A 25,204-nucleotide genomic window follows, 5' to 3' on the forward strand; every position below is an offset into this window, starting at 1 on the left:
TCCAACTACATCACTTGAGCTTTTTCACCCGTCGCTATGGCCATGGTTGAAATTTTGACGAAAATGCAAGGTCATCCATTATCGTTTTTATGTCACTGGGCCTTCATGAATAAGCAAACCAAAGCCCTGGGGCACAATAACAAGGATCTTGGCGATGAAAAAGTTTCATAATGAGTCACTTTACCCTTTAAATACATGCTCAAATCGACAGGTTTTCCCGAGTACAATGCATTCAGAGGCCATTTACTACACTGAAAGTGACTTTGATCTTTCAATCAATGTACAGATCTTGTATACCACTTCAATACCTTTCCAAAACTGTCTTAATCATCACGCTAGGACACATGGCTACGAAGTTATGGCCATTTGAAGGAACATCCAACTACATCACTTGAGCTATTTCACCCGTCCCTATGGCCATGGTTGAAATTTTGACGAAAATGCAAGGTCATCCATTATCGTTTTTATGTCATTGGGCCTTCATGAATAAGCAAACCAAAGCCCTGGGACACAATAACAAGGATCTTGGCGATGAAAAAGTTTCATAATACCCTTTAAACACATGCTCAAATTGACAGGTTTTCCCGAGTACAATGCATTCATAGGCGATTTACTAGACTAAAAATGAATTTGATCTTTTAACCTTTGTACAGATCTTCTAGAACACTTCAATACCTTTCCAAAACTGTCTTAATCATCACGCAAGGACACATGGCTACGAGGTTATGGCCATTTGAAGGAACATCCAACTACATCACTTGAGCTATTTCACCCGTCCCTATGGCCATGGTTGAAATTTTGACGAAAATGCAAGGTCATCCATTATCGTTTTTATGTCATTGGGCCTTCATGAATAAGCAAACCAAAGCCCTGGGACACAATAACAAGGATCTTGGCGATGAAAAAGTTTCATAATACCCTTTAAATACATGCGCAAATCGACAGGTTTTCCCGAGTACAATGCATTCAGAGGCCATTTACTAGACTAAAAGTGAATTTGATCTTTTAACCGATGTACAGATCTTGTAGACCACTTCAATACCTTTCCAAAACTGTCTTAATCATCACGCAAGGACACATGGCTACGAAGTTATGGCCATTTGAAGGAACATCCAACTACATCACTTGAGCTATTTCACCCGTCCCTATGGCCATGGTTGAAATTTTGACGAAAATGCAAGGTCATCCATTATCGTTTTTATGTCATTGGGCCTTCATGAATAAGCAAACCAAAGCCCTGGGACACAATAACAAGGATCTTGGCGATGAAAAAGTTTCATAATACCCTTTAAACACATGCTCAAATTGACAGGTTTTCCCGAGTACAATGCATTCAGAAGCCATTTACTAGACTAAAAGTGAATTTGATCTTTTAACCGATGTACAGATCTTGTAGACCACTTCAATACCTTTCCAAAACTGTCTTAATCATCATGCTAGGACACATGGCTACGAAGTTATGGCCATTTGAAGGAACATCCAACTACATCACTTGAGCTATTTCACCCGTCCCTATGGCCATGGTTGGAATTTTGACGAAAATGCAAGGTCATCCATTATCGTTTTTATGTCATTGGGCCTTCATGAATAAGCAAACCAAAGCCCTGGGACACAATAACAAGGATCTTGGCGATGAAAAAGTTTCATAATACCCTTTAAACACATGCTCAAATTGACAGGTTTTCCCGAGTACAATGCATTCAGAGGCCATTTACTAGACTAAAAGTGAATTTGATCTTTAAACCTTTGTACAGATCTTGTAGACCACTTCAATACCTTTCCAAAACTGTCTTAATCATCACGCAAGGACACATGGCTACGAAGTTATGGCCATTTGAAGGAACATCCAACTACATCACTTGAGCTTTTTCACCCGTCCCTATGGCCATGGTTGAAATTTTGACGAAAATGCAAGGTCATCCATTATCGTTTTTATGTCACTGGGCCTTCATGAATAAGCAAACCAAAGCCCTGGGACACAATAACAAGGATCTTGGCGATGAAAAAGTTTCATAATACCATTTAAACACATGCTCAAATTGACAGGTTTTCCCGAGTACAATGCATTCAGAGGCCATTTACTAGACTAAAAGTGAATTTGATCTTTTAAGCTTTGTACAGATCTTGTAGAACACTTCAATACCTTTCCAAAACTGTCTTAATCATCACGCAAGGACACATGGCTATGAAGTTATGGCCATTTGAAGGAACATCCAACTACATCACTTGAGCTTTTTCACCCGTCCCTATGGCCATGGTTGAAATTTTGACGAAAATGCAAGGTCATCCATTATCGTTTTTATGTCATTGGGCCTTCATGAATAAGCAAATCAAAGCCCTGGGACACAATAACAAGGATCTTGGCGATGAAAAAGTTTCATAATGGGTCACTTTACCCTTTAAACACATGCTCAAATCGACAGGTTTTCCCGAGTACAATGCATTCAGAGGCCATTTACTACACTGAAAGTGACTTTGATCGTTCAATCAATGTACAGATCTTGTAGAACACTTCAATACCTTTCCAAAACTGTCTTAATCATCACGCAAGGACACATGGCTATGAAGTTATGGCCATTTGAAGGAACATCCAACTACATCACTTGAGCTTTTTCACCCGTCCCTATGGCCATGGTTGAAATTTTGACGAAAATGCAAGGTCATCCATTATCGTTTTTATGTCATTGGGCCTTCATGAATAAGCAAATCAAAGCCCTGGGACACAATAACAAGGATCTTGGCGATGAAAAAGTTTCATAATGGGTCACTTTACCCTTTAAACACATGCTCAAATCGACAGGTTTTCCCGAGTACAATGCATTCAGAGGCCATTTACTACACTGAAAGTGACTTTGATCGTTCAATCAATGTACAGATCTTGTAGACCACTTCAATACCTTTCCAAAACTGTCTTAATCATCACGCTAGGACACATGGCTACGAAGTTATGGCCATTTGAAGGAACATCCAACTACATCACTTGAGCTTTTTCACCCGTCCCTATGGCCATGGTTGAAATTTTGACGAAAATGCAAGGTCATCCATTATCGTTTTTATGTCATTGGGCCTTCATGAATAAGCAAATCAAAGCCCTGGGACACAATAACAAGGATCTTGGCGATGAAAAAGTTTCATAATGGGTCACTTTACCCTTTAAACACATGCTCAAATCGACAGGTTTTCCCGAGTACAATGCATTCAGAGGCCATTTACTACACTGAAAGTGACTTTGATCGTTCAATCAATGTACAGATCTTGTAGACCACTTCAATACCTTTCCAAAACTGTCTTAATCATCACGCTAGGACACATGGCTACGAAGTTATGGCCATTTGAAGGAACATCCAACTACATCACTTGAGCTATTTCACCCGTCCCTATGGCCATGGTTGAAATTTTGACGAAAATGCAAGGTCATCCATTATCGTTTTTATGTCACTGGGCCTTCATGAATAAGCAAACCAAAGCCCTGGGACACAATAACAAGGATCTTGGCGATGAAAAAGTTTCATAATACCCTTTAAACACATGCTCAAATTGACAGGTTTTCCCGAGTACAATGCATTCAGAGGCGATTTACTAGACTAAAAATGAATTTGATCTTTTAACCTTTGTTTAGATCTTGTAGAACACTTCAATACCTTTCCAAAACTGTCTTCATCATCACGCAAGGACACATGGCTACGAAGTTATGGCCATTTGAAGGAACATCCAACTACATCACTTGAGCTATTTCACCCGTCCCTATGGCCATGGTTGAAATTTTGACGAAAATGCAAGGTCATCCATTATCGTTTTTATGTCATTGGGCCTTCATGAATAAGCAAACCAAAGCCCTGGGACACAATAACAAGGATCTTGGCGATGAAAAAGTTTCATAATACCCTTTAAACACATGCTCAAATTGACAGGTTTTCCCGAGTACAATGCATTCAGAGGCGATTTACTAGACTAAAAATGAATTTGATCTTTTAAGCTTTGTACAGATCTTGTAGAACACTTCAATACCTTTCCAAAACTGTCTTAATCATCATGCTAGGACACATGGCTACGAAGTTATGGCCATTTGAAGGAACATCCAACTACATCACTTGAGCTATTTCACCCGTCCCTATGGCCATGGTTGAAATTTTGACGAAAATGCAAGGTCATCCATTATCGTTTTTATGTCATTGGGCCTTCATGAATAAGCAAACCAAAGCCCTGGGACACAATAACAAGGATCTTGGCGATGAAAAAGTTTCATAATACCCTTTAAACACATGCTCAAATTGACAGGTTTTCCCGAGTATAATGCATTCAGAGGCGATTTACTAGACTAAAAATGAATTTGATCTTTTAACCTTTGTACAGATCTTGTAGAACACCTCAATACCTTTCCAAAACTGTCTTAATCATCATGCTAGGACACATGGCTACGAAGTTATGGCCATTTGAAGGAACATCCAACTACATCACTTGAGCTATTTCACCCGTCCCTATGGCCATGGTTGAAATTTTGACGAAAATGCAAGGTCATCCATTATCGTTTTTATGTCATTGAGCCTTCATGAATAAGCAAACCAAAGCCCTGGGACACAATAACAAGGATCTTGGCGATGAAAAAGTTTCATAATGAGTCACTTTACCCTTTAAATACATGCGCAAATCGACAGGTTTTCCCGAGTACAATGCATTCAGAGGCCATTTACTACACTGAAAGTGACTTTGATCTTTCAATCAATGTACAGATCTTGTAGAACACTTCAATACCTTTCCAAAACTGTCTTAATCATCACGCTAGGACACATGGCTACGAGGTTATGGCCATTTGAAGGAACATCCAACTACATCACTTGACCTTTTTCACCCGTCCCTATGGCCATGGTTGAAATTTTGACGAAAATGCAAGGTCATCCATTATCGTTTTTATGTCATTGGGCCTTCATGAATAAGCAAACCAAAGCCCTGGGACACAATAACAAGGATCTTGGCGATGAAAAAGTTTCATAATACCCTTTAAACACATGCTCAAATTGACAGGTTATCCCGAGTACAATGCATTCAGAGGCGATTTACTAGACTAAAAATGAATTTGATCTTTTAACCTTTGTACAGATCTTGTAGAACACTTCAATACCTTTCCAAAACTGTCTTAATCATCACGCAAGGACACATGGCTACGAAGTTATGGCCATTTGAAGGAACATCCAACTACATCACTTGAGCTTTTTCACCCGTCCCTATGGCCATGGTTGAAATTTTGACGAAAATGCAAGGTCATCCATTATCGTTTTTATGTCATTGGGCCTTCATGAATAAGCAAACCAAAGCCCTGGGACACAATAACAAGGATCTTGGCGATGAAAAAGTTTCATAATACCCTTTAAACACATGCTCAAATTGACAGGTTTTCCCGAGTACAATGCATTCACAGGCGATTTACTAGACTAAAAATGAATTTGATCTTTTAACCTTTGTAGAGATCTTGTAGAACACTTCAATACCTTTCCAAAACTGTCTTAATCATCACGCAAGGACACATGGCTACGAAGTTATGGCCATTTGAAGGAACATCCAACTACATCACTTGAGCTATTTCACCCGTCCCTATGGTCATGGTTGAAATTTTGACGAAAATGCAAGGTCATCCATTATCGTTTTTATGTCACTGGGCCTTCATGAATAAGCAAACCAAAGCCCTGGGACACAATAACAAGGATCTTGGCGATGAAAAAGTTTCATAATACCCTTTAAACACATGCTCAAATTGACAGGTTTTCCCGAGTACAATGCATTCAGAGGCGATTTACTAGACTAAAAATGAATTTGATCTTTTAACCTTTGTACAGATCTTGTAGAACACTTCAATACCTTTCCAAAACTGTCTTAATCATCACGCAAGGACACATGGCTACGAAGTTATGGCCATTTGAAGGAACATCCAACTACATCACTTGAGCTTTTTCACCCGTCCCTATGGCCATGGTTGAAATTTTGACGAAAATGCAAGGTCATCCATTATCGTTTTTATGTCATTGGGCCTTCATGAATAAGCAAACCAAAGCCCTGGGACACAATAACAAGGATCTTGGCGATGAAAAAGTTTCATAATACCCTTTAAACACATGCTCAAATTGACAGGTTTTCCCGAGTACAATGCATTCAGAGGCGATTTACTAGACTAAAAATGAATTTGATCTTTTAACCTTTGTACAGATCTTGTAGAACACTTCAATACCTTTCCAAAACTGTCTTAATCATCACGCAAGGACACATGGCTACGAAGTTATGGCCATTTGAAGGAACATCCAACTACATCACTTGAGCTATTTCACCCGTCCCTATGGTCATGGTTGAAATTTTGACGAAAATGCAAGGTCATCCATTATCGTTTTTATGTCATTGGGCCTTCATGAATAAGCAAACCAAAGCCCTGGGACACAATAACAAGGATCTTGGCGATGAAAAAGTTTCATAATGGGTCACTTTACCCTTTAAATACATGCTCAAATCGACAGGTTTTCCCGAGTACAATGCATTCAGAGGCCATTTACTACACTGAAAGTGACTTTGATCGTTCAATCAATGTACAGATCTTATAGACCACTTCAATACCTTTCCAAAACTGTCTTAATCATCACGCTAGGACACATGGCTACGAAGTTATGGCCATTTGAAGGAACATCCAACTACATCACTTGAGCTATTTCACCCGTCCCTATGGCCATGGTTGAAATTTTGACGAAAATGCAAGGTCATCCATTATCGTTTTTATGTCATTGGGCCTTCATGAATAAGCAAACCAAAGCCCTGGGACACAATAACAAGGATCTTGGCGATGAAAAAGTTTCATAATACCCTTTAAACACATGCTCAAATCGACAGGTTTTCCCGAGTACAATGCATTCAGAGGCCATTTACTACATTGGAAATGACTTTGATCGTTCAATCAATGTACAGATCTTGTAGACCACTTCAATACCTTTCCAAAACTGTCTTAATCATCACGCTAGGACGCATGGCTACGAGGTTATGGCCATTTGAAGGAACATCCAACTACATCACTTGAGCTATTTCACCCGTCCCTATGGCCATGGTTGAAATTTTGACGAAAATGCAAGGTCATCCATTATCGTTTTTATGTCATTGAGCCTTCATGAATAAGCAAACCAAAGCCCTGGGACACAATAACAAGGATCTTGGCGATGAAAAAGTTTCATAATACCCTTTAAACACATGCTCAAATTGACAGGTTTTCCCGAGTACAATGCATTCAGATGCGATTTACTAGACTAAAAATGAATTTGATCTTTTAACCTTTGTACAGATCTTGTAGAACACTTCAATACCTTTCCAAAACTGTCTTAATCATCACGCAAGGACACATGGCTACGAAGTTATGGCCATTTGAAGGAACATCCAACTACATCACTTGAGCTTTTTCACCCGTCCCTATGGCCATGGTTGAAATTTTGACGAAAATGCAAGGTCATCCATTATCGTTTTTATGTCATTGGGCCTTCATGAATAAGCAAATCAAAGCCCTGGGACACAATAACAAGGATCTTGGCGATGAAAAAGTTTCATAATGGGTCACTTTACCCTTTAAATACATGCTCAAATCGACAGGTTTTCCCGAGTACAATGCATTCAGAGGCCATTTACTACACTGAAAGTGACTTTGATCTTTCAATCAATGTACAGATCTTGTAGACCACTTCAATACCTTTCCAAAACTGTCTTAATCATCACGCTAGGACACATGGCTACGAAGTTATGGCCATTTGAAGGAACATCCAACTACATCACTTGAGCTATTTCACCCGTCCCTATGGCCATGGTTGAAATTTTGACGAAAATGCAAGGTCATCCATTATCGTTTTTATGTCATTGGGCCTTCATGAATAAGCAAACCAAAGCCCTGGGACACAATAACAAGGATCTTGGCGATGAAAAAGTTTCATAATACCCTTTAAACACATGCTCAAATTGACAGGTTTTCCCGAGTACAATGCATTCAGAGTCGATTTACTAGACTAAAAATGAATTTGATCTTTTAACCTTTGTACAGATCTTCTAGAACACTTCAATACCTTTCCAAAACTGTCTTAATCATCACGCAAGGACACATGGCTACGAGGTTATGGCCATTTGAAGGAACATCCAACTACATCACTTGAGCTATTTCACCCGTCCCTATGGCCATGGTTGAAATTTTGACGAAAATGCAAGGTCATCCATTATCGTTTTTATGTCATTGGGCCTTCATGAATAAGCAAACCAAAGCCCTGGGACACAATAACAAGGATCTTGGCGATGAAAAAGTTTCATAATACCCTTTAAACACATGATCAAATTGACAGGTTTTCCCGAGTACAATGCATTCAGAGTCGATTTACTAGACTAAAAATGAATTTGATCTTTTAACCTTTGTACAGATCTTCTAGAACACTTCAATACCTTTCCAAAACTGTCTTAATCATCACGCAAGGACACATGGCTACGAAGTTATGGCCATTTGAAGGAACATCCAACTACATCACTTGAGCTATTTCACCCGTCCCTATGGCCATGGTTGAAATTTTGACGAAAATGCAAAGTCATCCATTATCGTTTTTATGTCATTGGGCCTTCATGAATAAGCAAATCAAAGCCCTGGGACACAATAACAAGGATCTTGGCGATGAAAAAGTTTCATAATGGGTCACTTTACCCTTTAAATACATGCTCAAATCGACAGGTTTTCCCCGAGTACAATGCATTCAGAGGCCATTTACTACACTGGAAATGACTTTGATCGTTCAATCAATGTACAGATCTTGTAGACCACTTCAATACCTTTCCAAAACTGTCTTAATCATCACGCTAGGACACATGGCTACGAGGTTATGGCCATTTGAAGGAACATCCAACTACATCACTTGAGCTATTTCACCCGTCCCTATGGCCATGGTTGAAATTTTGACGAAAATGCAAGGTCATCCATTATCGTTTTTATGTCACTGGGCCTTCATGAATAAGCAAACCAAAGCCCTGGGACACAATAACAAGGATCTTGGCGATGAAAAAGTTTCATAATACCCTTTAAACACATGCTCAAATTGACAGGTTTTCCCGAGTACAATGCATTCAGATGCGATTTACTAGACTAAAAATGAATTTGATCTTTTAACCTTTGTACAGATCTTGTAGAACACTTCAATACCTTTCCAAAACTGTCTTAATCATCACGCAAGGACACATGGCTACGAAGTTATGGCCATTTGAAGGAACATCCAACTACATCACTTGAGCTTTTTCACCCGTCCCTATGGCCATGGTTGAAATTTTGACGAAAATGCAAGGTCATCCATTATCGTTTTTATGTCATTGGGCCTTCATGAATAAGCAAACCAAAGCCCTGGGACACAATAACAAGGATCTTGGCGATGAAAAAGTTTCATAATACCCTTTAAACACATGCTCAAATTGACAGGTTTTCCCGAGTACAATGCATTCAGAGGCGATTTACTAGACTAAAAGTGAATTTGATCTTTTAACCTATGTACAAATCTTGTAGACCACTTCAATACCTTTCCAAAACTGTCTTAATCATCACGCTAGGACACATGGCTACGAAGTTATGGCCATTTGAAGGAACATCCAACTACATCACTTGAGCTATTTCACCCGTCCCTATGGCCATGGTTGAAATTTTGACGAAAATGCAAGGTCATCCATTATCGTTTTTATGTCACTGGGCCTTCATGAATAAGCAAACCAAAGCCCTGGGACACAATAACAAGGATCTTGGCGATGAAAAAGTTTCATAATACCCTTTAAACACATGCTCAAATTGACAGGTTTTCCCGAGTACAATGCATTCAGAGGCGATTTACTAGACTAAAAATGAATTTGATCTTTTAACCTTTGTACAGATCTTGTAGAACACTTCAATACCTTTCCAAAACTGTCTTAATCATCACGCAAGGACACATGGCTACGAAGTTATGGCCATTTGAAGGAACATCCAACTACATCACTTGAGCTTTTTCACCCGTCCCTATGGCCATGGTTGAAATTTTGACGAAAATGCAAAGTCATCCATTATCGTTTTTATGTCATTGGGCCTTCATGAATAAGCAAATCAAAGCCCTGGGACACAATAACAAGGATCTTGGCGATGAAAAAGTTTCATAATGGGTCACTTTACCCTTTAAATACATGCTCAAATCGACAGGTTTTCCCCGAGTACAATGCATTCAGAGGCCATTTACTACACTGGAAATGACTTTGATCGTTCAATCAATGTACAGATCTTGTAGACCACTTCAATACCTTTCCAAAACTGTCTTAATCATCACGCTAGGACACATGGCTACGAGGTTATGGCCATTTGAAGGAACATCCAACTACATCACTTGAGCTATTTCACCCGTCCCTATGGCCATGGTTGAAATTTTGACGAAAATGCAAGGTCATCCATTATCGTTTTTATGTCACTGGGCCTTCATGAATAAGCAAACCAAAGCCCTGGGACACAATAACAAGGATCTTGGCGATGAAAAAGTTTCATAATACCCTTTAAACACATGCTCAAATTGACAGGTTTTCCCGAGTACAATGCATTCAGATGCGATTTACTAGACTAAAAATGAATTTGATCTTTTAACCTTTGTACAGATCTTGTAGAACACTTCAATACCTTTCCAAAACTGTCTTAATCATCACGCAAGGACACATGGCTACGAAGTTATGGCCATTTGAAGGAACATCCAACTACATCACTTGAGCTTTTTCACCCGTCCCTATGGCCATGGTTGAAATTTTGACGAAAATGCAAGGTCATCCATTATCGTTTTTATGTTATTGGGCCTTCATGAATAAGCAAACCAAAGCCCTGGGACACAATAACAAGGATCTTGGCGATGAAAAAGTTTCATAATGAGTCACTTTACCCTTTAAATACATGCGCAAATCGACAGGTTTTCCCGAGTACAATGCATTCAGAGGCCATTTACTACACTGAAAGTGACTTTGATCTTTCAATCAATGTACAGATCTTGTAGAACACTTCAATACCTTTCCAAAACTGTCTTAATCATCATGCTAGGACACATGGCTACGAAGTTATGGCCATTTGAAGGAACATCCAACTACATCACTTGAGCTATTTCACCCGTCCCTATGGCCATGGTTGAAATTTTGACGAAAATGCAAGGTCATCCATTATCGTTTTTATGTCACTGGGCCTTCATGAATAAGCAAACCAAAGCCCTGGGACACAATAACAAGGATCTTGGCGATGAAAAAGTTTCATAATACCCTTTAAACACATGCTCAAATTGACAGGTTTTCCCGAGTACAATGCATTCAGAGGCGATTTACTAGACTAAAAATGAATTTGATCTTTTAACCTTTGTACAGATCTTGTAGAACACTTCAATACCTTTCCAAAACTGTCTTAATCATCACGCAAGGACACATGGCTACGAAGTTATGGCCATTTGAAGGAACATCCAACTACATCACTTGAGCTTTTTCACCCGTCCCTATGGCCATGGTTGAAATTTTGACGAAAATGCAAGGTCATCCATTATCGTTTTTATGTCATTGGGCCTTCATGAATAAGCAAATCAAAGCCCTGGGACACAATAACAAGGATCTTGGCGATGAAAAAGTTTCATAATACCCTTTAAACACATGCTCAAATTGACAGGTTTTCCCGAGTACAATGCATTCAGATGCGATTTACTAGACTAAAAATGAATTTGATCTTTTAACCTTTGTACAGATCTTGTAGAACACTTCAATACCTTTCCAAAACTGTCTTAATCATCACGCAAGGACACATGGCTACGAAGTTATGGCCATTTGAAGGAACATCCAACTACATCACTTGAGCTTTTTCACCCGTCCCTATGGCCATGGTTGAAATTTTGACGAAAATGCAAGGTCATCCATTATCGTTTTTATGTCACTGGGCCTTCATGAATAAGCAAATCAAAGCCCTGGGACACAATAACAAGGATCTTGGCGATGAAAAAGTTTCATAATGGGTCACTTTACCCTTTAAATACATGCTCAAATCGACAGGTTTTCCCGAGTACAATGCATTCAGAGGCCATTTACTACACTGAAAGTAACTTTGATCGTTCAATCAATGTACAGATCTTGTAGACCACTTCAATACCTTTCCAAAACTGTCTTAATCATCACGCTAGGACACATGGCTACGAGGTTATGGCCATTTGAAGGAACATCCAACTTCATCACTTGAGCTATTTCACCCGTCCCTATGGCCATGGTTGAAATTTTGACGAAAATGCAAGGTCATCCATTATCGTTTTTATGTCACTGGGCCTTCATAAATAAGCAAACCAAAGCCCTGGGACACAATAACAAGGATCTTGGCGATGAAAAAGTTTCATAATACCCTTTAAACACATGCTCAAATTGACAGGTTATCCCGAGTACAATGCATTCAGAGGCGATTTACTAGACTAAAAATGAATTTGATCTTTTAACCTTTGTACAGATCTTGTAGAACACTTCAATACCTTTCCAAAACTGTCTTAATCATCATGCTAGGACACATGGCTACGAAGTTATGGCCATTTGAAGGAACATCCAACTACATCACTTGAGCTATTTCACCCGTCCCTATGGCCATGGTTGAAATTTTGACGAAAATGCAAGGTCATCCATTATCGTTTTTATGTCACTGGGCCTTCATGAATAAGCAAACCAAAGCCCTGGGACACAATAACAAGGATCTTGGCGATGAAAAAGTTTCATAATACCCTTTAAACACATGCTCAAATTGACAGGTTATCCCGAGTACAATGCATTCAGAGGCGATTTACTAGACTAAAAATGAATTTGATCTTTTAACCTTTGTACAGATCTTGTAGAACACTTCAATACCTTTCCAAAACTGTCTTAATCATCATGCTAGGACACATGGCTACGAAGTTATGGCCATTTGAAGGAACATCCAACTACATCACTTGACCTATTTCACCCGTCCCTATGGCCATGGTTGAAATTTTGACGAAAATGCAAGGTCATCCATTATCGTTTTTATGTCATTGGGCCTTCATGAATAAGCAAACCAAAGCCCTGGGACACAATAACAAGGATCTTGGCGATGAAAAAGTTTCATAATACCCTTTAAACACATGCTCAAATTGACAGGTTATCCCGAGTACAATGCATTCAGAGGCGATTTACTAGACTAAAAATGAATTTGATCTTTTAACCTTTGTACAGATCTTGTAGAACACTTCAATACCTTTCCAAAACTGTCTTAATCATCACGCAAGGACACATGGCTACGAAGTTATGGCCATTTGAAGGAACATCCAACTACATCACTTGAGCTTTTTCACCCGTCCCTATGGCCATGGTTGAAATTTTGACGAAAATGCAAGGTCATCCATTATCGTTTTTATGTCATTGGGCCTTCATGAATAAGCAAACCAAAGCCCTGGGACACAATAACAAGGATCTTGGCGATGAAAAAGTTTCATAATACCCTTTAAACACATGCTCAAATTGACAGGTTTTCCCGAGTACAATGCATTCACAGGCGATTTACTAGACTAAAAATGAATTTGATCTTTTAACCTTTGTAGAGATCTTGTAGAACACTTCAATACCTTTCCAAAACTGTCTTAATCATCACGCAAGGACACATGGCTACGAAGTTATGGCCATTTGAAGGAACATCCAACTACATCACTTGAGCTATTTCACCCGTCCCTATGGTCATGGTTGAAATTTTGACGAAAATGCAAGGTCATCCATTATCGTTTTTATGTCACTGGGCCTTCATGAATAAGCAAACCAAAGCCCTGGGACACAATAACAAGGATCTTGGCGATGAAAAAGTTTCATAATACCCTTTAAACACATGCTCAAATTGACAGGTTTTCCCGAGTACAATGCATTCAGAGGCCATTTACTACACTGAAAGTGACTTTGATCTTTCAATCAATATACAGATCTTGTAGAACACTTCAATACCTTTCCAAAACTGTCTTAATCATCATGCTAGGACACATGGCTACGAAGTTATGGCCATTTGAAGGAACATCCAACTACATCACTTGAGCTTTTTCACCCGTCCCTATGGCCATGGTTGAAATTTTGACGAAAATGCAAGGTCATCCATTATCGTTTTTATGTCATTGGGCCTTCATGAATAAGCAAACCAAAGCCCTGGGACACAATAACAAGGATCTTGGCGATGAAAAAGTTTCATAATACCCTTTAAACACATGCTCAAATTGACAGGTTTTCCCGAGTACAATGCATTCAGAGGCGATTTACTAGACTAAAAATGAATTTGATCTTTTAACCTTTGTACAGATCTTGTAGAACACTTCAATACCTTTCCAAAACTGTCTTAATCATCACGCAAGGACACATGGCTACGAAGTTATGGCCATTTGAAGGAACATCCAACTACATCACTTGAGCTATTTCACCCGTCCCTATGGTCATGGTTGAAATTTTGACGAAAATGCAAGGTCATCCATTATCGTTTTTATGTCATTGGGCCTTCATGAATAAGCAAACCAAAGCCCTGGGACACAATAACAAGGATCTTGGCGATGAAAAAGTTTCATAATGGGTCACTTTACCCTTTAAATACATGCTCAAATCGACAGGTTTTCCCGAGTACAATGCATTCAGAGGCCATTTACTACACTGAAAGTGACTTTGATCGTTCAATCAATGTACAGATCTTATAGACCACTTCAATACCTTTCCAAAACTGTCTTAATCATCACGCTAGGACACATGGCTACGAAGTTATGGCCATTTGAAGGAACATCCAACTACATCACTTGAGCTATTTCACCCGTCCCTATGGCCATGGTTGAAATTTTGACGAAAATGCAAGGTCATCCATTATCGTTTTTATGTCATTGGGCCTTCATGAATAAGCAAACCAAAGCCCTGGGACACAATAACAAGGATCTTGGCGATGAAAAAGTTTCATAATACCCTTTAAACACATGCTCAAATCGACAGGTTTTCCCGAGTACAATGCATTCAGAGGCCATTTACTACATTGGAAATGACTTTGATCGTTCAATCAATGTACAGATCTTGTAGACCACTTCAATACCTTTCCAAAACTGTCTTAATCATCACGCTAGGACGCATGGCTACGAGGTTATGGCCATTTGAAGGAACATCCAACTACATCACTTGAGCTATTTCACCCGTCCCTATGGCCATGGTTGAAATTTTGACGAAAATGCAAGGTCATCCATTATCGTTTTTATGTCATTGGGCCTTCATGAATAAGCAAATCAAAGCCCTGGGACACAATAACAAGGATCTTGGCGATGAAAAAGTTTCATAATGGGTCACTTTACCCTTTAAATACATGCTCAAATCGACAGGTTTTCCCGAGTACAATGCATTCAGAGGCCATTTACTACACTGAAAGTGACTTTGATCTTTCAATCAATGTACAGATCTTGTAGACCACTTCAATACCTTTCCAAAACTGTCTTAATCATCACGCTAGGACACATGGCTACGAAGTTATGGCCATTTGAAGGAACATCCAACTACATCACTTGAGCTATTTCACCCGTCCCTATGGCCATGGTTGAAATTTTGACGAAAATGCAAGGTCATCCATTATCGTTTTTATGTCATTGGGCCTTCATGAATAAGCAAACCAAAGCCCTGGGACACAATAACAAGGATCTTGGCGATGAAAAAGTTTCATAATACCCTTTAAACACATGCTCAAATTGACAGGTTTTCCCGAGTACAATGCATTCAGAGTCGATTTACTAGACTAAAAATGAATTTGATCTTTTAACCTTTGTACAGATCTTCTAGAACACTTCAATACCTTTCCAAAACTGTCTTAATCATCACGCAAGGACACATGGCTACGAGGTTATGGCCATTTGAAGGAACATCCAACTACATCACTTGAGCTATTTCACCCGTCCCTATGGCCATGGTTGAAATTTTGACGAAAATGCAAGGTCATCCATTATCGTTTTTATGTCATTGGGCCTTCATGAATAAGCAAACCAAAGCCCTGGGACACAATAACAAGGATCTTGGCGATGAAAAAGTTTCATAATACCCTTTAAACACATGCTCAAATTGACAGGTTTTCCCGAGTACAATGCATTCAGAGTCGATTTACTAGACTAAAAATGAATTTGATCTTTTAACCTTTGTACAGATCTTCTAGAACACTTCAATACCTTTCCAAAACTGTCTTAATCATCACGCAAGGACACATGGCTACGAGGTTATGGCCATTTGAAGGAACATCCAACTACATCACTTGAGCTATTTCACCCGTCCCTTTGGCCATGGTTGAAATTTTGACGAAAATGCAAGGTCATCCATTATCGTTTTTATGTCATTGGGGCTTCATGAATAAGCAAATCAAAGCCCTGGGACACAATAACAAGGATCTTGGCGATGAAAAAGTTTCATAATGAGTCACTTTACCCTTTAAATACATGCGCAAATCGACAGGTTTTCCCGAGTACAATGCATTCAGAGGCCATTTACTACACTGAAAGTGACTTTGATCTTTCAATCAATGTACAGATCTTGTAGAACACTTCAATACCTTTCCAAAACTGTCTTAATCATCATGCTAGGACACATGGCTACGAAGTTATGGCCATTTGAAGGAACATCCAACTACATCACTTGAGCTATTTCACCCGTCCCTATGGCCATGGTTGAAATTTTGACGAAAATGCAAGGTCATCCATTATCGTTTTTATGTCACTGGGCCTTCATGAATAAGCAAACCAAAGCCCTGGGACACAATAACAAGGATCTTGGCGATGAAAAAGTTTCATAATACCCTTTAAACACATGCTCAAATTGACAGGTTTTCCCGAGTACAATGCATTCAGAGGCGATTTACTAGACTAAAAATGAATTTGATCTTTTAACCTTTGTACAGATCTTGTAGAACACTTCAATACCTTTCCAAAACTGTCTTAATCATCACGCAAGGACACATGGCTACGAAGTTATGGCCATTTGAAGGAACATCCAACTACATCACTTGAGCTTTTTCACCCGTCCCTATGGCCATGGTTGAAATTTTGACGAAAATGCAAGGTCATCCATTATCGTTTTTATGTTATTGGGCCTTCATGAATAAGCAAACCAAAGCCCTGGGACACAATAACAAGGATCTTGGCGATGAAAAAGTTTTATAATACCCTTTAAACACATGCTCAAATTGACATGTTTTCCCGAGTACAATGCATTCAGAGGCGATTTACTAGACTAAAAATGAATTTGATCTTTTAACCTTTGTACAGATCTTGTAGAACACTTCAATACCTTTCCAAAACTGTCTTAATCATCACGCAAGGACACATGGCTACGAAGTTATGGCCATTTGAAGGAACATCCAACTACATCACTTGAGCTTTTTCACCCGTCCCTATGGCCATGGTTGAAATTTTGACGAAAATGCAAGGTCATCCATTATCGTTTTTATGTTATTGGGCCTTCATGAATAAGCAAACCAAAGCCCTGGGACACAATAACAAGGATCTTGGCGATGAAAAAGTTTCATAATGAGTCACTTTACCCTTTAAATACATGCGCAAATCGACAGGTTTTCCCGAGTACAATGCATTCAGAGGCCATTTACTACACTGAAAGTGACTTTGATCTTTCAATCAATGTACAGATCTTGTAGAACACTTCAATACCTTTCCAAAACTGTCTTAATCATCATGCTAGGACACATGGCTACGAAGTTATGGCCATTTGAAGGAACATCCAACTACATCACTTGAGCTATTTCACCCGTCCCTATGGCCATGGTTGAAATTTTGACGAAAATGCAAGGTCATCCATTATCGTTTTTATGTCACTGGGCCTTCATGAATAAGCAAACCAAAGCCCTGGGACACAATAACAAGGATCTTGGCGATGAAAAAGTTTCATAATACCCTTTAAACACATGCTCAAATTGACAGGTTTTCCCGAGTACAATGCATTCAGAGGCGATTTACTAGACTAAAAATGAATTTGATCTTTTAACCTTTGTACAGATCTTGTAGAACACTTCAATACCTTTCCAAAACTGTCTTAATCATCACGCAAGGACACATGGCTACGAAGTTATGGCCATTTGAAGGAACATCCAACTACATCACTTGAGCTTTTTCACCCGTCCCTATGGCCATGGTTGAAATTTTGACGAAAATGCAAGGTCATCCATTATCGTTTTTATGTCATTGGGCCTTCATGAATAAGCAAACCAAAGCCCTGGGACACAATAACAAGGATCTTGGCGATGAAAAAGTTTCATAATACCCTTTAAACACATGCTCAAATTGACAGGTTTTCCCGAGTACAATGCATTCAGAGGCGATTTACTAGACTAAAAGTGAATTTGATCTTTTAACCTATGTACAAATCTTGTAGACCACTTCAATACCTTTCCAAAACTGTCTTAATCATCACGCTAGGACACATGGCTACGAAGTTATGGCCATTTGAAGGAACATCCAACTACATCACTTGAGCTTTTTCAGCCGTCCCTATGGCCATGGTTGAAATTTTGACGAAAATGCAAGGTCATCCATTATCGTTTTTATGTCATTGGGCCTTCATGAATAAGCAAACCAAAGCCCTGGGACACAATAACAAGGATCTTGGCGATGAAAAAGTTTCATAATACCCTTTAAACACATGCTCAAATTGACAGGTTTTCCCGAGTACAATGCATTCAGATGCGATTTACTAGACTAAAAATGAATTTGATCTTTTAACCTTTGTACAGATCTTGTAGAACACTTCAATACCTTTCCAAAACTGTCTTAATAATCACGCTAGGACACATGGCTACGAAGTTATGGCCATTTGAAGGAACATCCAACTACATCACTTGAGCTTTTTCACCCGTCCCTATGGCCATGGTTGAAATTTTGACGAAAATGCAAGGTCATCCATTATCGTTTTTATGTCATTGGGCCTTCATGAATAAGCAAATCAAAGCCCTGGGACACAATAACAAGGATCTTGGCGATGAAAAAGTTTCATAATACCCTTTAAACACATGCTCAAATTGACAGGTTTTCCCGAGTACAATGCATTCAGATGCGATTTACTAGACTAAAAATGAATTTGATCTTTTAACCTTTGTACAGATCTTGTAGAACACTTCAATACCTTTCCAAAACTGTCTTAATCATCACGCAAGGACACATGGCTACGAAGTTATGGCCATTTGAAGGAACATCCAACTACATCACTTGAGCTTTTTCACCCGTCCCCATGGCCATGGTTGAAATTTTGACGAAAATGCAAGGTCATCCATTATCGTTTTTATGTCATTGGGCCTTCATGAATAAGCAAATCAAAGCCCTGGGACACAATAACAAGGATCTTGGCGATGAAAAAGTTTCATAATGGGTCACTTTACCCTTTAAATACATGCTCAAATCGACAGGTTTTCCCGAGTACAATGCATTCAGAGGCCATTTACTACACTGAAAGTGACTTTGATCGTTCAATCAATGTACAGATCTTGTAGACCATTTCAATACCTTTCCAAAACTGTCTTAATCATCACGCAAGGACACATGGCTATGAAGTTATGGCCATTTGAAGGAACATCCAACTACATCACTTGAGCTTTTTCACCCGTCCCTATGGCCATGGTTGAAATTTTGACGAAAATGCAAGGTCATCCATTATCGTTTTTATGTCATTGGGCCTTCATGAATAAGCAAACCAAAGCCCTGGGACACAATAACAAGGATCTTGGCGATGAAAAAGTTTCATAATACCCTTTAAACACATGCTCAAATTGACAGGTTTTCCCGAGTACAATGCATTCAGATGCGATTTACTAGACTAAAAATGAATTTGATCTTTTAACCTTTGTACAGATCTTGTAGAACACTTCAATACCTTTCCAAAACTGTCTTAATCATCATGCTAGGACACATGGCTACGAAGTTATGGCCATTTGAAGGAACATCCAACTACATCACTTGAGCTATTTCACCCGTCCCTATGGCCATGGTTGAAATTTTGACGAAAATGCAAGGTCATCCATTATCGTTTTTATGTCATTGGGCCTTCATGAATAAGCAAACCAAAGCCCTGGGACACAATAACAAGGATCTTGGCGATGAAAAAGTTTCATAATACCCTTTAAACACATGCTCAAATTGACAGGTTTTCCCGAGTACAATGCATTCAGATGCGATTTACTAGACTAAAAATGATTTTGATCTTTTAACCTTTGTACAGATCTTGTAGAACACTTCAATACCTTTCCAAAACTGTCTTAATCATCACGCAAGGACACATGGCTACGAAGTTATGGCCATTTGAAGGAACATCCAACTACATCACTTGAGCTATTTCACCCGTCCCTATGGCCATGGTTGAAATTTTGACGAAAATGCAAGGTCATCCATTATCGTTTTTATGTCACTGGGCCTTCATGAATAAGCAAACCAAAGCCCTGGGACACAATAACAAGGATCTTGGCGATGAAAAAGTTTCATAATACCCTTTAAACACATGCTCAAATTGACAGGTTTTCCCGAGTACAATGCATTCAGAGGCCATTTACTAGACTAAAAGTGAATTTGATCTTTTAACCGATGTACAGATCTTGTAGAACACTTCAATACCTTTCCAAAACTGTCTTAATCATCATGCTAGGACACATGGCTACGAAGTTATGGCCATTTGAAGGAACATCCAACTACATCACTTGAGCTATTTCACCCGTCCCTATGGCCATGGTTGGAATTTTGACGAAAATGCAAGGTCATCCATTATCGTTTTTATGTCATTGGGCCTTCATGAATAAGCAAACCAAAGCCCTGGGACACAATAACAAGGATCTTGGCGATGAAAAAGTTTCATAATACCCTTTAAACACATGCTCAAATTGACAGGTTTTCCCGAGTACAATGCATTCAGAGGCCATTTACTAGACTAAAAGTGAATTTGATCTTTAAACCTATGTACAGATCTTGTAGACCACTTCAATACCTTCCCAAAACTGCCTCAATCATCACGCTAGGACACATGGCTACGAAGTTATGGCCATTTGAAGGAACATCCAACTACATCACTTGAGCTTTTTCACCCGTCCCTATGGCCATGGTTGAAATTTTGACGAAAATGCAAGGTCATCCATTATCGTTTTTATGTCATTGGGCCTTCATGAATAAGCAAACCAAAGCCCTGGGACACAATAACAAGGATCTTGGCGATGAAAAAGTTTCATAATACCCTTTAAACACATGCTCAAATTGACAGGTTTTCCCGAGTACAATGCATTCAGAGGCGATTTACTAGACTAAAAATGAATTTGTTCTTTTAACCTTTGTACAGATCTTGTAGAACACTTCAATACCTTTCCAAAACTGTCTTAATCATCATGCTAGGACACATGGCTACGAAGTTATGGCCATTTGAAGGAACATCCAACTACATCACTTGAGCTTTTTCACCCGTCCCTATGGCCATGGTTGAAATTTTGACGAAAATGCAAGGTCATCCATTATCGTTTTTATGTCATTGGGCCTTCATGAATAAGCAAACCAAAGCCCTGGGACACAATAACAAGGATCTTGGCGATGAAAAAGTTTCATAATACCCTTTAAACACATGCTCTAATTGACAGGTTTTCCCGAGTACAATGCATTCAGAGGCCATTTACTAGACTAAAAGTGAATTTGATCTTTAAACCTATGTACAGATCTTGTAAACCACTTCAATACCTTTCCAAAACTGTCTTAATCATCACGCTAGGACACATGGCTACGAAGTTATGGCCATTTGAAGGAACATCCAACTACATCACTTGAGCTATTTCACCCGTCCCTATGGCCATGGTTGAAATTTTGACGAAAATGCAAGGTCATCCATTATCGTTTTTATGTCATTGGGCCTTCATGAATAAGCAAACCAAAGCCCTGGGACACAATAACAAGGATCTTGGCGATGAAAAAGTTTCATAATACCCTTTAAACACATGCTCTAATTGACAGGTTTTCCCGAGTACAATGCATTCAGAGGCCATTTACTAGACTAAAAGTGAATTTGATCTTTAAACCTATGTACAGATCTTGTAAACCACTTCAATACCTTTCCAAAACTGTCTTAATCATCACGCTAGGACACATGGCTACGAAGTTATGGCCATTTGAAGGAACATCCAACTACATCACTTGAGCTTTCTAACCCGTCCCTATGGCCATGGTTGAAATTTTGACGAAAATGCAAGGTCATCCATTATCGTTTTGATGTCATTGCGCCTTCATGAATAAGCAAACCAAAGCCCTGGGACACAATAACAAGGATCTTGGCGATGAAAAAGTTTCATAATACCCTTTAAACACATGCTCTAATTGACAGGTTTTCCCGAGTACAATGCATTCAGAGGCCATTTACTAGACTAAAAGTGAATTTGATCTTTAAACCTATGTACAGATCTTGTAAACCACTTCAATACCTTTCCAAAACTGTCTTAATCATCACGCTAGGACACATGGCTACGAAGTTATGGCCATTTGAAGGAACATCCAACTACATCACTTGAGCTATTTCACCCGTCCCTATGGCCATGGTTGAAATTTTGACGAAAATGCAAGGTCATCCATTATCGTTTTTATGTCATTGGGCCTTCATGAATAAGCAAACCAAAGCCCTGGGACACAATAACAAGGATCTTGGCGATGAAAAAGTTTCATAATACCCTTTAAACACATGCTCAAATTGACAGGTTTTCCCGAGTACAATGCATTCAGAGGCGATTTACTAGACTAAAAATGAATTTGATCTTTTAACCTTTGTACAGATCTTCTAGAACACTTCAATACCTTTCCAAAACTGTCTTAATCATCACGCAAGGACACATGGCTATGAAGTTATGGCCATTTGAAGGAACATCCAACTACATCACTTGAGCTTTTTCACCCGTCCCTATGGCCATGGTTGAAATTTTGACGAAAATGCAAGGTCATCCATTATCGTTTTTATGTCATTGGGCCTTCATGAATAAGCAAATCAAAGCCCTGGGACACAATAACAAGGATCTTGGCGATGAAAAAGTTTCATAATGGGTCACTTTACCCTTTAAATACATGCTCAAATCGACAGGTTTTCCCGAGTACAATGCATTCAGAGGCCATTTACTACACTGAAAAAGACTTTGATCTTTCAATCAATGTACAGATCTTGTAGAACACTTCAATACCTTTCCAAAACTGTCTTAATCATCATGCTAGGACACATGGCTACGAAGTTATGGCCATTTGAAGGAACATCCAACTACATCACTTGAGCTATTTCACCCGTCCCTATGGCCATGGTTGAAATTTTGACGAAAATGCAAGGTCATCCATTATCGTTTTTATGTCACTGGGCCTTCATGAATAAGCAAACCAAAGCCCTGGGACACAATAACAAGGATCTTGGCGATGAAAAAGTTTCATAATACCCTTTAAACACATGCTCAAATTGACAGGTTTTCCCGAGTACAATGCATTCAGAGGCGATTTACTAGACTAAAAATGAATTTGATCTTTTAACCTTTGTACAGATCTTGTAGAACACTTCAATACCTTTCCAAAACTGTCTTAATCATCACGCAAGGACACATGGCTACGAAGTTATGGCCATTTGAAGGAACATCCAACTACATCACTTGAGCTTTTTCACCCGTCCCTATGGCCATGGTTGAAATTTTGACGAAAATGCAAGGTCATCCATTATCGTTTTTATGTCATTGGGCCTTCATGAATAAGCAAACCAAAGCCCTGGGACACAATAACAAGGATCTTGGCGATGAAAAAGTTTCATAATACCCTTTAAACACATGCTCAAATTGACAGGTTTTCCCGAGTACAATGCATTCAGAGGCGATTTACTAGAGTAAAAATGAATTTGATCTTTAAACCTTTGTACAGATCTTGTAGAACACTTCAATACCTTTCCAAAACTGTCTTAATCATCATGCTAGGACACATGGCTACGAAGTTATGGCCATTTGAAGGAACATCCAACTACATCACTTGAGCTTTCTAACCCGTCCCTATGGCCATGGTTGAAATTTTGACGAAAATGCAAGGTCATCCATTATCGTTTTTATGTCATTGCACCTTCATGAATAAGCAAACCAAAGCCCTGGGACACAATAACAAGGATCTTGGCGATGAAAAAGTTTCATAATACCCTTTAAACACATGCTCAAATTGACAGGTTTTCCCGAGTACAATGCATTCAGAGGCGATTTACTAGACTAAAAATGAATTTGTTCTTTTAACCTTTGTACAGATCTTGTAGAACACTTCAATACCTTTCCAAAACTGTCTTAATCATCACGCAAGGACACATGGCTACGAAGTTATGGCCATTTGAAGGAACATCCAACTACATCACTTGAGCTTTTTCACCCGTCCCTATGGCCATGGTTGAAATTTTGACGAAAATGCAAGGTCATCCATTATCGTTTTTATGTCATTGCGCCTTCATGAATAAGCAAACCAAAGCCCTGGGACACAATAACAAGGATCTTGGCGATGAAAAAGTTTCATAATACCCTTTAAACACATGCTCAAATTGACAGGTTTTCCCGAGTACAATGCATTCAGAGGCGATTTACTAGAGTAAAAATGAATTTGATCTTTAAACCTTTGTACAGATCTTGTAGAACACTTCAATACCTTTCCAAAACTGTCTTAATCATCATGCTAGGACACATGGCTACGAAGTTATGGCCATTTGAAGGAACATCCAACTACATCACTTGAGCTTTCTAACCCGTCCCTATGGCCATGGTTGAAATTTTGACGAAAATGCAAGGTCATCCATTATCGTTTTTATGTCATTGAGCCTTCATGAATAAGCAAACCAAAGCCCTGGGACACAATAACAAGGATCTTGGCGATGAAAAAGTTTCATAATACCCTTTAAACACATGCTCAAATTGACAGGTTTTCCCGAGTACAATGCATTCAGAGGCGATTTACTAGACTAAAAATGAATTTGATCTTTAAACCTTTGTACAGATCTTGTAGACCACTTCAATACCTTCCCAAAACTGTCTCAATCATCACGCTAGGACACATGGCTACGAAGTTATGGCCATTTGAAGGAACATCCAACTACATCACTTGAGCTTTTTCACCCGTCCCTATGGCCATGGTTGAAATTTTGACGAAAATGCAAGGTCATC

Source organism: Anopheles coluzzii (assembly GCF_943734685.1).
Source record: "Anopheles coluzzii chromosome X unlocalized genomic scaffold, AcolN3 X_unloc_1, whole genome shotgun sequence".
Classification (NCBI taxonomy): domain Eukaryota; kingdom Metazoa; phylum Arthropoda; class Insecta; order Diptera; family Culicidae; genus Anopheles; species Anopheles coluzzii.